At 44.6% G+C, this 13,671-nt stretch overlaps 1 protein-coding gene and 1 long non-coding RNA gene across 2 annotated transcripts in view; both read right to left on the bottom strand.

Annotated features, from left to right (window-relative positions):
- The window catches only part of CAPN3 (calpain 3), a 333,505-nt gene that overhangs the window by 270,838 nt on the left and 48,996 nt on the right, over nt 1-13,671 (bottom strand). The window lies entirely within an intron of this gene.
- Nucleotides 440-5,282, bottom strand: LOC138258783 (uncharacterized). The gene is made up of 3 exons (XR_011198567.1): nt 5,123-5,282; nt 1,775-1,917; nt 440-972 (listed from the first exon to the last, which is right to left on the bottom strand). It is a non-coding gene; the product is annotated as an uncharacterized lncRNA (long non-coding RNA).

Here is a 13,671-nt window from a genome sequence, read left to right as displayed (position 1 = left end):
TAGTGTGCCACACGTCCCCAAGCCTCCAGCTTTAAGGCACCAGGGGTAGTATCTCCATATGGGATTGATTTGCTCCATCCCTTCCTCCAAAACCCTTCTAGTTGCATGTAAACCATGTGGAAGGGGCCCACCTGTCCACCCACAGACTGCTCTACCCACCCCACCCAGGGGCCTGTGCTAGCTTCGAGTCCCTGTATATGCGCAGGTGGTTGGCCCTAGGGACCAGATGCCAGCGATCGCTCGCACCCCCGCACTCCTTGTTGTCATTCTCCCTTCCTGCCAGCACCCCCTGGAGGGTCGAATTATCCTGCTGTCCTGCTAACGTAATGAAAAAGGCATCCAATTGTTCACCCAGTCATGATCTCACCCGCCATAGGCCAGCATAGTAGACTGACTATCTGCATCCCCCCCCACCCGCAGTCGCTCTTCCACTGTGAACGATAGACTAGCCATGCAAAAAATCTTCAAGCAACATGTCATTCCCCACCTTAGTAAGGTGCACCCCATCTTGGAGAAAGAAACAGTCCCCTTATATGCATCCATGTGTGATGACGGGCAGCCTCAGCGACCTGAACAACCTGGCGATTGAGATGCAGCCCCTCCACTGCAGACGGGGGACGATGTCTGACCATGCACAAAATGCGGAAATTGTTTGGCCAGCCAGCCAAATTTAGAAACCACTACTTGAATAGCTGACGTCGACCCAGAGGGACCAAGTCATTTCCCCCAAGATGCATTATGATGACATCTGGTTGAGGGGAACCTCGAGGGATCATTGAGTCCAAAACCCGTCTCAGCTCCGTGAGCGCAACCCTCCTTTCCCCAAAAAGGACATACGGAATTCGGCTTGGGCAGTGATTGACGCGATGCCAGACTTCACATACCACTCAGCAGCACAGTGAACATACGAGTGGCCGAGCACCCAAACTTCTGCAACCCTGGTTGTCCCTGCGTGAACTGGGAACGTTGGGACTAGAGAAAAAAACAAGACAGAAAGACGGTGTAAAAAAATGCTATTTATAGCATGTGCAACCTCTAATATCTCTTGTAACAGTCTAATGACCACCTGCCAATTTGCCGAACAGCCGCACCCGATAAACCCATTGCCACTACGGGCTGTTGCCGCCCCGATCCTGAATGAATGAGTCCCAAATTCAGATGAGTCAGCATGCACCAGGACAGTACCCCGCTACCCAGTAAGGCACAAGGCTAAGAAACCCTCTAAATTAGAAACCGGACAGCAGCTATTGCCCTGGGACTTACGCAGCAGTGCGCTTCTCCTCCTGGTCCATTTTGGAATGCGGAATATTGATCACCAAAGACCAGACCCCGCCGGCCAGTGGAAGTCCCCCATCTGCAACCCCTCTGTTACATCTTTCTTGTTGCTGGCCACCAGTTCACACAATCTGAAGGCCCCATAGAAGGCTAAGGTAAAGGCTGCTTTAAACAGGGCGATCTCCCATGGCGAAGTGTAGATCTTACCAAGGACCCCCAATATGGCCCCCAGCTTCCCTAAATCAATGGGTCGTCTAGTATCAGACTTGACCCCTGTAGGCGCTGCCAACCCTTAATGGCCCTCTTCACCAGAAATGATTTTGTACATTATGCACCCCGCTGCAACTGGGAAAAAAAGGAAATTGCAGCCGTATGACGCCTCGCACATGCAAATGACCTCCCGTTCCCCCTCAATATTTCCAGAAAAGCTAAAACTAATGAAGCACATACCCAAGAGCCCCGCCCGTAACCCAAGTAATTAACATATGCCGCCACAGACCTCTCATAAGCCTTTTTTTGTCTTTGGAGCTAAGCTGGCTGCAATGAGGCCTGATAGTCTTGGGCACCAATCCATCAAAGATGCTCTGGGAAGGGAGTTGAGCGTTCCTCTGCTTGTGGATGGTGGGACCTGAACACCTGCATCTTAAAACGGGAGAGGGCATCAGCAGCATTGTTTGAGAACCCGGGCACATGTTTCACTCTAAAATTCACGTTCAATTGTAGATACAGTAACACAATCATTTTTAAGACTCTCAAAATCACTCTACACCTATCCGCCTGCTGATTTATACAATCAACCACAGACTTATTGTCCGACCAAAAAATTACCAACTGATGGAGGAATCTATCAGGCCAAATTGATAGCGACACCGGAAGAGGGAATAATTCTAAGAAACCAAGGTTAGTCACAAGTCCAGATTCCACCCAATCTGCAGGCAACCTCTGTGCACACCACGCCAACCCAAATATAGCACCAAAACCATGACTGCCCGCCGCATCAGTAAAAAGACCAAGCTCTTCACTGGACATGGGTGGGCTCGGCCATATGACCGTCCAGTTGAAGTCGCGCAGAAAGGCTTCCCAAATTCTCATTTCTTGCTTCACCTCACTGGAGAGCCCGGTGTGGTGGTTTGTAACCTTCAAGCCCGACATGACTTGTGCAATGGACCGGGAGAAGGAGCACCCCATGAGAATGATACACAGGGCAAAATTGAGCTACCCTACCAAGCACTGCAATTGATTGAGAGTAACTTTCTTTGCACTCATACAGGCCCAAAGCGCTTGGGAGAAAGCAAGTACTTTGTCTCTTGGCAACCTGGACAACTCCACCGAAACCAATTCAGTCCTCCAAAATTCCATTGTGGTGCATGGATCTACAGTTTTGTCATGCACTAACGGGACCCCGAGTTCACGCATCAGGCTCTTAAAAACGCTCAATTTGCACACAGATCCGACCCAGGAGGACCCATGAATAGGAAATCATCCAAGTAATGCAATACCCACTGATGCTGCACTTTGGCCTGAAAGCCCATTCCAGGAAGGTGCTAAAATTTTCAAAATGGGAAACGACACTGCACAGCCCATGGGCATGCACTTGTCAAAGTAGAACTGGCCCTCAAACTGGAAACCCAACAGATGAAAATCACCTGGGTGAACCGGTAGCAATCTTAAGGAGGATTCAATGTCTGATTTGGCCATCAATGCCCTAATCTGCCTGATCGAAAGAAGCATACTTTACTGAACAAAGAGCCCCATCTATCGCATCATTCACTGATTGGCCTCTGGGTGATGACAGGTTGTGGATCAATCTGTACTCTCTGGGTTGTTTCTAAGAGACAACCCCCAAACGGGAAGAAATGAAATCCCGCATAAGGGCCCTAGCAAATGGACCTGCTATACGCCCCAAGCTTAACTCTTTGAGAATCTTTCTTCAAGCCACCTCTGGATTGGCCTGCAAGGACAACTGGTTCTTAGAGTGAGGGGATCCTGAGTAGCCATGAGCTGGGATCCTGAAACCATACCTAAACCTCTCATACAGATCTTGTGCTGCCCCCTGTTTACGGTATACATTAAGCCATGGGGTGATAGCCAGTAACTGGATAGGAGACTGTGCTTTATTCAACAATTGAGAAGGAGTGCTGACCCTGTTACAAACCGATTCACCAAGTACAAATCCTACCAAATCAGAGGGTTGGCCACTGCTGGCAACTGTATCACAGTTGCCAGCTCTATCAACAACATTAATCTTGCTTCTTTTTTCCCTCTATCTCTGGATTTTTTAAAGCACTTAGACTCAGGATGGGAGGACTGACCGAAGACGGAGCAGCAATGTTTAAAGCGGCAGGTTCCCGCAGGACGGGTGCACATGCACCAATTGAAATCCTAGCAAGCCCCTTTTTTGGCACTAATACCACCGGGTGGACCCGATGCAGCCCTGAACTTGCCCAGAAGGGCCGCAGCCCGCTCCCATGTGGCTGCTTCGTGAACCAAAGCCATGCTATTATATCAATTTGTTCCCACCCCAGACCCGGTTTATTCGCCTTGATCCTTCTGAACTCCCTATCATAATCCTTCCAAGCAGTACCCCCATACTCGTCATGAGCACCGACAATCTTATTCTGATAGCAGGCTAGCTGAGTTCCCTGATCATTTAAGTGCTCCGCAGTTACAGACTGGTAAATTGAGAAGGCTCCCACCCAACTGTTAAGTGACTCTTCTACCTTCCTTTTGTGAGGCCCATGTCCACATTCCCTTGAGTGCGCACACTTCTTACAAGGTTTTGCTGCATCACTCTCTGGTCTGTCAACCAGAAGATCAAATATGTAATGTACGCACCTTTCCAGATCTTTTCTTTAATCTACTTGGCACATGCAACCCCAGACGCTCATGCTCAGAACGGATGTCACCGAGATCTAACAATGGGGACAAGCGACGCCTACCTGAATCCGCCGCTGACTGACTGGACGAAGATGCCAAAGAAGTGTCTGCCTCCCCTGACGACTTGGCTGACTGTTGCGCAACTATGCAAGCTGACGCTGGTAAATGGGTCTCTTTCACATGATTACTGCTCACTCCCCCTAGCAGCCCCCCTTGGGAGTCTTGACCGTCCTTTGAGGTGTTAAGATGAGAAACTAAACTCCGCACCTTCGCGGTTGGCACCACTGCGCTCTTTGGTGCTATCTGATTGGGGACCTGGCTGGAACACGCCACCTCTTGTGGCGTAGCACTGGTGAGGGGGCAAACGCAGGTGTCGCTTGCTGATCTTGCGAAGTCAGGGGCGCCGCAAACACTCTGAGTTCACACCAACTTGCACTGAGACTGACTGCCCCTGCTCCGACAATTCCATCCTACTCTCTGCCTTTCATCTGCCCTTGAACCCACTTTGGGGTGGGGGAAATGCTCCCTTAGGCCTTACTGCTTGCTCTCTAGAGGCAGCCGGCTGGGCCCTCAATAAAGCTATGGCCTGGTCCATGGCATCCATCCGCTGCATTAAAGCTTCAAGTAACTCCTCAGTGCATGAACGCTTTTCTCCTCTAGTCGTACTATCTCCCATGGCGTGATAACCTGTAATGGTCTTTCCAATAAAAACACTGCAAAGCAAACATGCAAGACACTGACCTACAGTGCAACAAATGCCACAAATGGGTTACACAGAATAAAGCTGCTTGACACCAAATAATTCCCTATACTGCTTGGACCTCACAAACAAAAACCAGTGCCCAGCACTCTAAACACTGTTTGGAAAAAAATTAGGATCACTCATTTGAAATATGCAGCTATACCACAAATAAACCATGTTGAGCCTCAGCGCTGCCCTTACTCTTTAACCCCCTTTGTGGGACCTCACCTGCAGCACCAGGGCACCCACCAGAGGCGCCACCGAGATATACTCAGGCCGAGTGAGCAAAGCTCCAACCTGTACGGCTCCCGGTGAGGCACGCGCTTGGCTGCTTGTGCTGCTGCAACTGCTGGCTGGGCTGACCAATCGGCTGCTGCAAAATCCTCAGTACCTGAAACAAAGAAAGAAGAAAACAAAAAGACAAAAGAAAATGCTCCTCACTCCTCGTCCTCAGGAGCGATGTAACCGGGTGGCGAGCGGCGTAAAAGAGGCCCGCTTGACACCCACCCCCCCTTTTAACAGGGTGGAGCACTGCGTGAGTCATTCCAATTCACGCACTGGAAGCACTCTAGTGCTTCCGGGCCACGCGACCGGCACCACCAATCAGGTGCCGTGCGGTGAGGGCAGCCGGGGCGCAATGCTCCCCACCCTTCCCCCACCGTCCAAACTCTCGGTTGGCTGGCCAAGCATATATGGGGCCCTCCTGATGGATGAAGGCCCCTTCCAAGGAATCTGCATGGCATTCTGTGCTAGCTGTAGATTTCAATGAACACTGTTATCCACACAGCAAGCTCGTGTGAACTATCATACTGAGCAATTTACTGACCTACACTTGGTGCAAATGTGCATTTGAGCACCTATTTTTGGCTTTTTTTGTTTTCATAGTTCAATATTATTGCCTTTATAGAAACTCACAGGTGAAGTACTTCGTAGTTGGTGTCCTTTTCCCATCTATTAACAAGCACTTAGCCCAGCTTTTTACAAGAGTAAAACGTGCATTTGTAAGGAGAGAAACGACCTGAACAATTATTTGTGAATACCCAAAAAACCCTGGGTTTGCCACTTTTCAGTACATTGTACTGGCTACCCCACAGTCGTGTAGTGTCACATTCCCATCACTAACCATAAACCTAGTACCCAAGAGTCATCTGCTGTACTGGCAGATTTGACATAATACTAAATTCTGTCTAATGCAATAAAAGCTTCCTAGATCTGGGATCTTCATATTAGAATTTCAGAATTTACATCCAAAGTTCCCATTTCTTGCACTTATTTTTTTTTGCAGTTTAATATAGCTTCGACCCGAAGGTATTTGAGCTCTTTACATTAGCACCAGTTACATTACACAAGGACACATTCATTTTTTGTAAGCACAGGGAGATTACATGAGCTGCCCAGAATCCCAGGATGTTGAGCCAACACCAAGTTTCTAACCTGGTTCTCCAACTCCAAAGTCGGCAGCTCTGGCAATTAGGCCATATCCTCTTGGTTAAACTCAGGTTAGCCAAAAGAATGTCAAGGAGGCAGAAAGCTATTCAAAACACATAGAGCTCCTTTTCGACTTTTCCTACAAATCTACAAAGTTTGTTGTAAAAAAAAAAGTAGATACGCATTACTAATTTTAGGCATGGCCTAAAGACACTGTTAACTGTCTTGCCAGCCTCACGCTTTCCAAAAAACACACAAAAATACATACATATATAGGGGCTTCCAATCAACAGACGATCACCATTTGTATGTTGACATGTCACTCAAATAATGCTCCCTCACACCCTTACAGAATGTATAAGTTCAACAGACCAGCCCACTGCATTGCAGTCATTGGATGTTTTCACTCTGAGTGGCTAACTTATGCTCTTACACACTTACACATACACCTAAAAAACATTGCTCCCCGAGAATAGAACTTGTTAGACACTTGCTCTTCCCAATGACTCATAGTCCCTATGAGCAGTACAATTTCACCAACTATTTCTATAACTCTTAAGAAAGCTATTGCACATTACAATGTTGATTCCTCACTATAAACAAGGTTTGGTATATTTACTTATCCTACTGAAAATGAGCATAAGTGGTAGCTAGAATCCGTATGCAGATTTCTAGATAGAAATCACACCCCATCGAGTTTGTGATTGACATTTTAACCACTTGCATCTGACTTAAGAGAGACCTCTAATAACTTCTGGCGGAAGTGAAGTTTTTTAAAAGAATATTTCTCCCAGTATTTTCTCCCTGGTATTGATTGGTGGTGCACTATTTTGAGGATGGTTACTACTCATCTTGTCAGACAAAAGTCCTTCGCCTGGATGTTCCCCAAGAGAAAACAACCAAAAAAGACTCCCCGATTTATGCACAAGCTTACACTCACCTAAAACATATGTCACAATAAGTTATCTCAACACACTTGTACTTACCAGTGAAAATACGTTCTTATATATTGTAGGGTGTGATCACTTACTTTGATAAAGATGAAGAAATATATAGCATTTTGTATTTTTAACTCATTAGTATGAACCAGCTTTGGCAAATAATTAACTATATGGAAAACAAGCACAAATGATTAAAGCAGCAAAAGTGTGTATGTAAATTTATATATTAAATCTACACCCTTTCACGTAGGTGCAGGTCATTCGAAGCAGTTGCATCTGACTTGAGAAGGACCTCTATTAACAATGAATGGAACTCCAGCTTCATCAAAGAACATCAATAGGGTGAGCTATAGAAATGCCTCGAGGAACTGCAGCTCTGGGAAATAATTTTGAAGATTTAGGGCCTCATTACAACCCTGGTGGTCTTAAGACTGCCGCCAATGTGGCGGTCCGACATCCACAATTACCACCGTGGCAGTTGTGCCACGGTCGGACAGCCAGGACCGCCACTTCTCCACTGGAGGGGCTGGCGGTGCTGGCAGTCCTAAACCGCCAGGTCAGCGCTGCGGTCTGGCGGTCCTAAACCGCACCCTCACAATGCACTTAATTACCCCGGATATTACAGCACTCATTGCATCTTTTATAACATCATTAAAAATATGAATGTAACATTAGCAGTCAAATTATTGAAGAAAAAACTGTGCATGGCTGGGGCGCAAGTTATAGTTAACTTAGGTCGCAAGATATATATATCACTGCAATGTGCAGAGAAAAAGCTGGTTTCCTCCTATCGAAGCAAGTGCCAGTGGGCTCGCACAGGGATGTAGAATTCCTGTAACCTGATGCCCAAGACATACTTTTTAGGGTCAAAGACAGCAACCTCTCACGTTTATTTTGTCCTTGGGACAAGTAGGCCGAGCCCCCTACAGCACAAACCCTTTGGCTGCCAGTTTACAGTACCTCATTATGGATCAGAAAAGCACTGTCCGCAAATAAAGTCATATTTGTGTCCATATGTTAGTGATGTTCGAACTTGTATTTATAGGTTCACTAATGAAAGTCATTATTGTTAGGGAGAGCACTCTAAGAAAATGTTACAAGCTCGGACTGCACTAGTGACAGTGGTTCCAGTATAAGTATATATACACACATTTGCAAAGTTTGATAATATGAGACTACATATAATGCTCCCAGTATTCTTTCTGGTTTGATGCAAATATTTGCAGAAGCTTGAAAGCAAGATTAGTGATTCTTTGCTTTCAAAATAAAATGTTCACAAAAAACTGCAACCAGGAAAATAAAACGTTTAACTGTGAAAATTAGGTACCATTTCTTTGAAGCGTCATTCAGTAAAATGTGTTGATGCATGACAGTATTTCCCCCAAAAAAATTATAATGGAAATATCAGAGTAACCAGTACCAAAATGACTATGGGAAACATGAAAATAAACAAGCATTGGCTAAGCCAATAGACCTGAAGTTGGTGATTACCCTTTGGTTTTGTCAGTGCTTGTCTTGTTTTGACTTGGTTTTTGTCAAACTTATTGTTGTGGGAGCTTCCGGGGCCTCACTATCATAACAAACATTTGCAAAATAAAAAACATACTTTTGGTCTCAAAATCACACCTCTCCAGAGTAATTCAGAACACTGAACATGTCTACTATATCTGTCAATATGCTTCTTGTGAAAGAGTAAAATGCTGTCACTCAAAATGAAGACAGCCAATAAAAACAGAAAGAGAAAAAAAATTAATAAAAACAAAAGTCTTGGATAACCAATGAGGGGTCCAGATCTTAAAGAAAATCACAAAAGTATGCATTTAGTATATGTTCTTGCATTAGTACAGGTTTACGGCACTCATGAATTCACAAGAATTCACAGAAGTAGGACAAGAGAACAAACTCCTAGAAAATATTTGTGAACTGCGTTTTAGCATGAGCAAATATGCATATGTAGATTTGTTAATGCGAACATCTGTTAAGCTTTTACTAGTTCTATTTCCCTACAGCCTCTTTTTCCCAACCAGGGAAGTAATTATACTTATGCCCTTGTCAGGAGTAAATTTCCAACCTTTCCCTGGAAAAGATTACAGAAGAGCTGGTGAAAACCCCTAAGACATGCATGTTATTTGGTTTGCACAGTCTGAAAGGGCATTCCATCCTTAGAACTACTGCCTACCCCTATCTCCAGCCTCAGGATGTAGATCTGCTGAAAGGTTCCAAACTAAAGGAATTGCTAGTATTGAAACCCTACAATAGAATGAGCCCTGGCATAATCAGAGAGGCTATTATCAGAGCACTTATGTAATGAGATTGCTGCCATAATTTGTCACTGCACTACATGGCTTCCAAAGGGACAAGTAGATTTTTTTACAGGACAAGTAAATATATGAAGCAACCTGTCCCATGGACAAGTAGATATATTAAAAATTCCACACCCCTGTCACCGTCTGTCTCAAGTCCAAACAGTTCATCAAATTGCCCAAAACTCCAGCAAAGACAAAAGCAGCACACTAATCCCTTGTATCCAGTTTATTGGCACCAAGAGAAAGCACAACACGTTTCAGCTACAATGTAGCCTTTGTCAAGTGACAAAGGCTACGTCTACGCGCTTACAATATAATCACTGTTGATTCATGGGCAGAGCCGAAATACTTTAACATCATGCTGGCCTATGGTCTAACGGAGAGCACTGTAACATTAACAAAAATAGAATAATTCCTCAATCAACAAAATCTCAAAGCTTGATCATACAATTATAACCATAGGGTAAAATTATTTCAACTTAACACATAATTCACTAAGTGTAACCCGCCAACATCATATGCAGAATACTTATCACTTAAAGTCGACCACCCTGATTCAAAAGGATAACAGAGAGGATTGAAATGAAAAATAAAGGCTGCACGTGGTAAGGCCTTTAAAGTGTGCAAACATGATAAACAGAATGTAAGAAAATACACCCAGTGCATTAAAAAGAAAAAAGAAAAAAACATGTGATCAAGTGTGTTAGAATTCAGCATCTCATTTCAACTGCATTGCAGGACAGTGACGAGATTGCTTCAGTAATCTCATGTCCGCAAAAATAATGTCAGACAATATACCAATGCATTATAGGACAGAAACAAGTACCTCAGTATTATAATCCATTATTAACTGTTGGCATATCCATTTTATAAGGGCAAGTGCCCAATTTGGGATCCCCATTCAATACATAAGGGTATTATAGTCAAAATAAACATAATAAATATGCATAATGTAACCAAAGATCATATATCAAGAGCAAATGCTCATATTCAAACTCTACTCTCCTGTATCATGGAGAGACTACATTGCCCTACTTAGGCAAGCTGAAGATGATTCCCATATATATGAAAATAGGTGCAGCAAGTGTGTGTTAATGTAATAATCTAATGGATGAATCAGAAACAAGAGACGGGATGGGAGTTATTCCCCAAAATGTATAGCCACATTCTCCTCACTATTGAGGCCCTGATGGAATCCAGAATTCAACTTGATGTTCTTAGGGATTTCTCCCAATTACCACCTTTTGTGTTTCTCACAACTCTTTCAATTCCAAAATATTTCAAAATATCATTACTATTATGTTGTACCTGAAAGTGCCTTGCTACAGGGTAGTTGGGATCCTTGTTCTTAATGGTGCGTTTGTGTTCCAAAATTCTCTTTTTGACCACTAACTAGGTGCTCCCTACATACTGTAGGCCACAAGGACAAACAAGGATATACAACACAAAGTGAGAGGTGCAGGTGACAAACGTTCTGATCTTTTGTTTTCTACCTGTAAACAAGGTATATGTACTCAAATTATCACTGCCCTTGCACGCCTTGCAAGAACCACATTTCTGGAAACCTACCCGGGGGTGGGGGGGGAGCTAACTGATTTTATTAAATACAGTGTGGCTATGAATTACCATATCCCTGAGGGACGTAGGTTTCCTATATGTGATGGCTGGAGCGTCACTCAAAACATCCCTTAAAACTGGATCCGCCCTGAGTAAGCTTGAATGTTTTTCCGATACATCCCTCAATTTGTAGGAGCATCTATTAAACGTAGTGATACACCTGGGTATGATCCTATCTGTGTTCTTCCGATCTTTTTTTTATAGTTGCACCCTTGAAAGGGGCTTGTTCATGTGTTACGCTTCCAACCTTTTGTTGGGCTTGTGTGACAATTCTTGAGGGATAGCCCCTTTGGGTGAACTTTTCAGTGATATGAGCACTTTCTAGGGCAAAATCTTTATCATCATTGAATTATGTCTTGTCCATAGGGGATCCTCCATTTGAGGGAACTGGGATGGTAACTCATGGTGTGTAGTACCCTATTGCCTATTGTTTCACTGCGGTGTAAGGAGGTAATAAGCTTATTTTTCTGTACCCGTAAAGCAATATTTAAGTACTTAATCTTAACATTGCTCCTTTTAGCTGTAAAGGATAAATTAAGATAATTTTGCCACAATAACTCAATGAACTCAGCCACAAGAGTGATGTCTTTATCCCAGATGAGAATCAGGTCGTCAATGTACCTGATTCAAATTGGTATATTTTTTGTGTACCTCTCGTTGGTCTCAATCGACTACATGCTCCTCCCACCAGCCTAGGAATACATTTGCACAGTTGGAGGCGAAGCAGGCACCCATCGCTGCTGTGGTGAGTTGGTGATATACTGTATTCTCAAACAGGAAGATATAATTTTCCAGACAACAAGTCATCATATGCTCCAACATATGAGTAGTTTAGCAGTCCCTGCCATGCACAGTTTTTTCTTCTTTAACTTGACTGCTAATATTTCATTGATACTTTTACTGACGTTATAAAACTTGTCACAGGTGCTGTAATATCTGGGATAATTAGCAGTGCATGGCGAGGGCGCGAGCTACAGTTACCTTAGGGCACGAGTTATAGTTACTTGAAATACCTCTAACTATAACTGCTGAATTTTTATGGTATTGTGCGAATAAATTCAGAACATACCTAGAACGTCTGTTTTTTTAAGTGAATTTCTATGTTTTTTTAAAACTCTATTTCCTAACGATAACATCCCTGTAACTTTTGTTTTTTTAGTGAATTTCTATGTTTTTTTTACGTAAAGTAATTTTAATTACTATACGTTAAACCAACCTCCGCTGCACATGGCAGGGGTTGGCCACAGGGCCTGCGGTTAACCCCCTATAACCACACACACCCATGCCGCACATGGCATTTGGTCATGCAAGGTGGGCTTTGGCCTCAGGGTGGGAGAGGGTGTGAGTTTCTCTGTGAGTGAATGTGTGAGTGTCTAAGTGGGTCTGTGAGTGTGTGTGTGTCTGAATAGGTCTGTGAGTGGGTACATGAGTCTCTGAGTGCATCTGTGAGTGAGTGCATGACTTTCTGAGTGGTTCTGTGAGTGACTGCATGAGTCTGTGAGTGGGTCTATGAGTGGATGTATGCATGTTTGAGTGGGTCTGTGAGTGGGTGCATGAATGTTTGAGAGGGTCTGTGAGTGGGTGTATGAAGGGCTGAGTGGCTCTGTGAGTGGGTGCATAAATGTCTAAGTGGATCTCTGAGTGGGTGCATGAGTGTCTGAGTGAGACTGTGAGTGGGTGCGTGAGTCTCTGAGTGGGTCTGTGAGTGGGTGCATGAGTGTCTGAGTGAGTGTCTGAGTACGTTTGTAAGTGGGTGTGTGAGTGTCTGTGTGGGTGTGTCAGTAGCTGTGTGTGACTCAGCCACAAAGGAACCTCACCTGCCCTTTTACCCAATAATAGAGTCCACAGCTTTACACAAAATATCTACCCAAGTGGATTTCTTTCTTTTTCCTTGGGTAAACATCCAGTATGTATTCTACACTACAGCTGTGTTATGTAGCACAAGGAAATGTCACCAGTGACCTTCTGTGCGTTTTGGCAATATGTTTGTTCCTGTTGCGGCTTTCTCCAGAATTCTGTGATAACATGAGTCCTCCTATAGAGAGGCAAACGAAACTACAAAGACATAAATCTCCACCAAATCAGGGACCTTCATTTTATCTATATGAGGTTAGTGCTTTTTTGATTTGTGGAGATGTCTTCACATTCCTCTGCATCAAGAACATGCCCACCAAATCGGCGGCAAACGCACTGGGGGGCCCTTTGGTAAGCTGCCCCCATCCTGGCAAAATGCGGGAAGACCTCTGCATACTACTAAGGCGAGTGGTGCGGGGACAAGCGAGCAGAGCTTCCAGGTGGTTCCCACATTTGCATATTTGTAACAATTTAAAGGGAGAACCATGGACCGATTTCGGCACGGGGGAACCCATACCCCAGGGCTGAGCCATAAACAAATGGAGGAGGGGGCTGCGCCGCCCCCTCCCTGGGCTGATTTCAGCCCCAGGGACACTATTTGCCGGGCCCAGCCATGTCTCCTGCGTACCGT

Source organism: Pleurodeles waltl, chromosome 9, assembly GCF_031143425.1.
Source record: "Pleurodeles waltl isolate 20211129_DDA chromosome 9, aPleWal1.hap1.20221129, whole genome shotgun sequence".
Lineage (NCBI taxonomy): Eukaryota > Metazoa > Chordata > Amphibia > Caudata > Salamandridae > Pleurodeles > Pleurodeles waltl.
The sequence above is the reverse complement of the archived record's forward strand: the minus strand, read 5'-3'. Positions and strand labels throughout refer to the sequence as shown.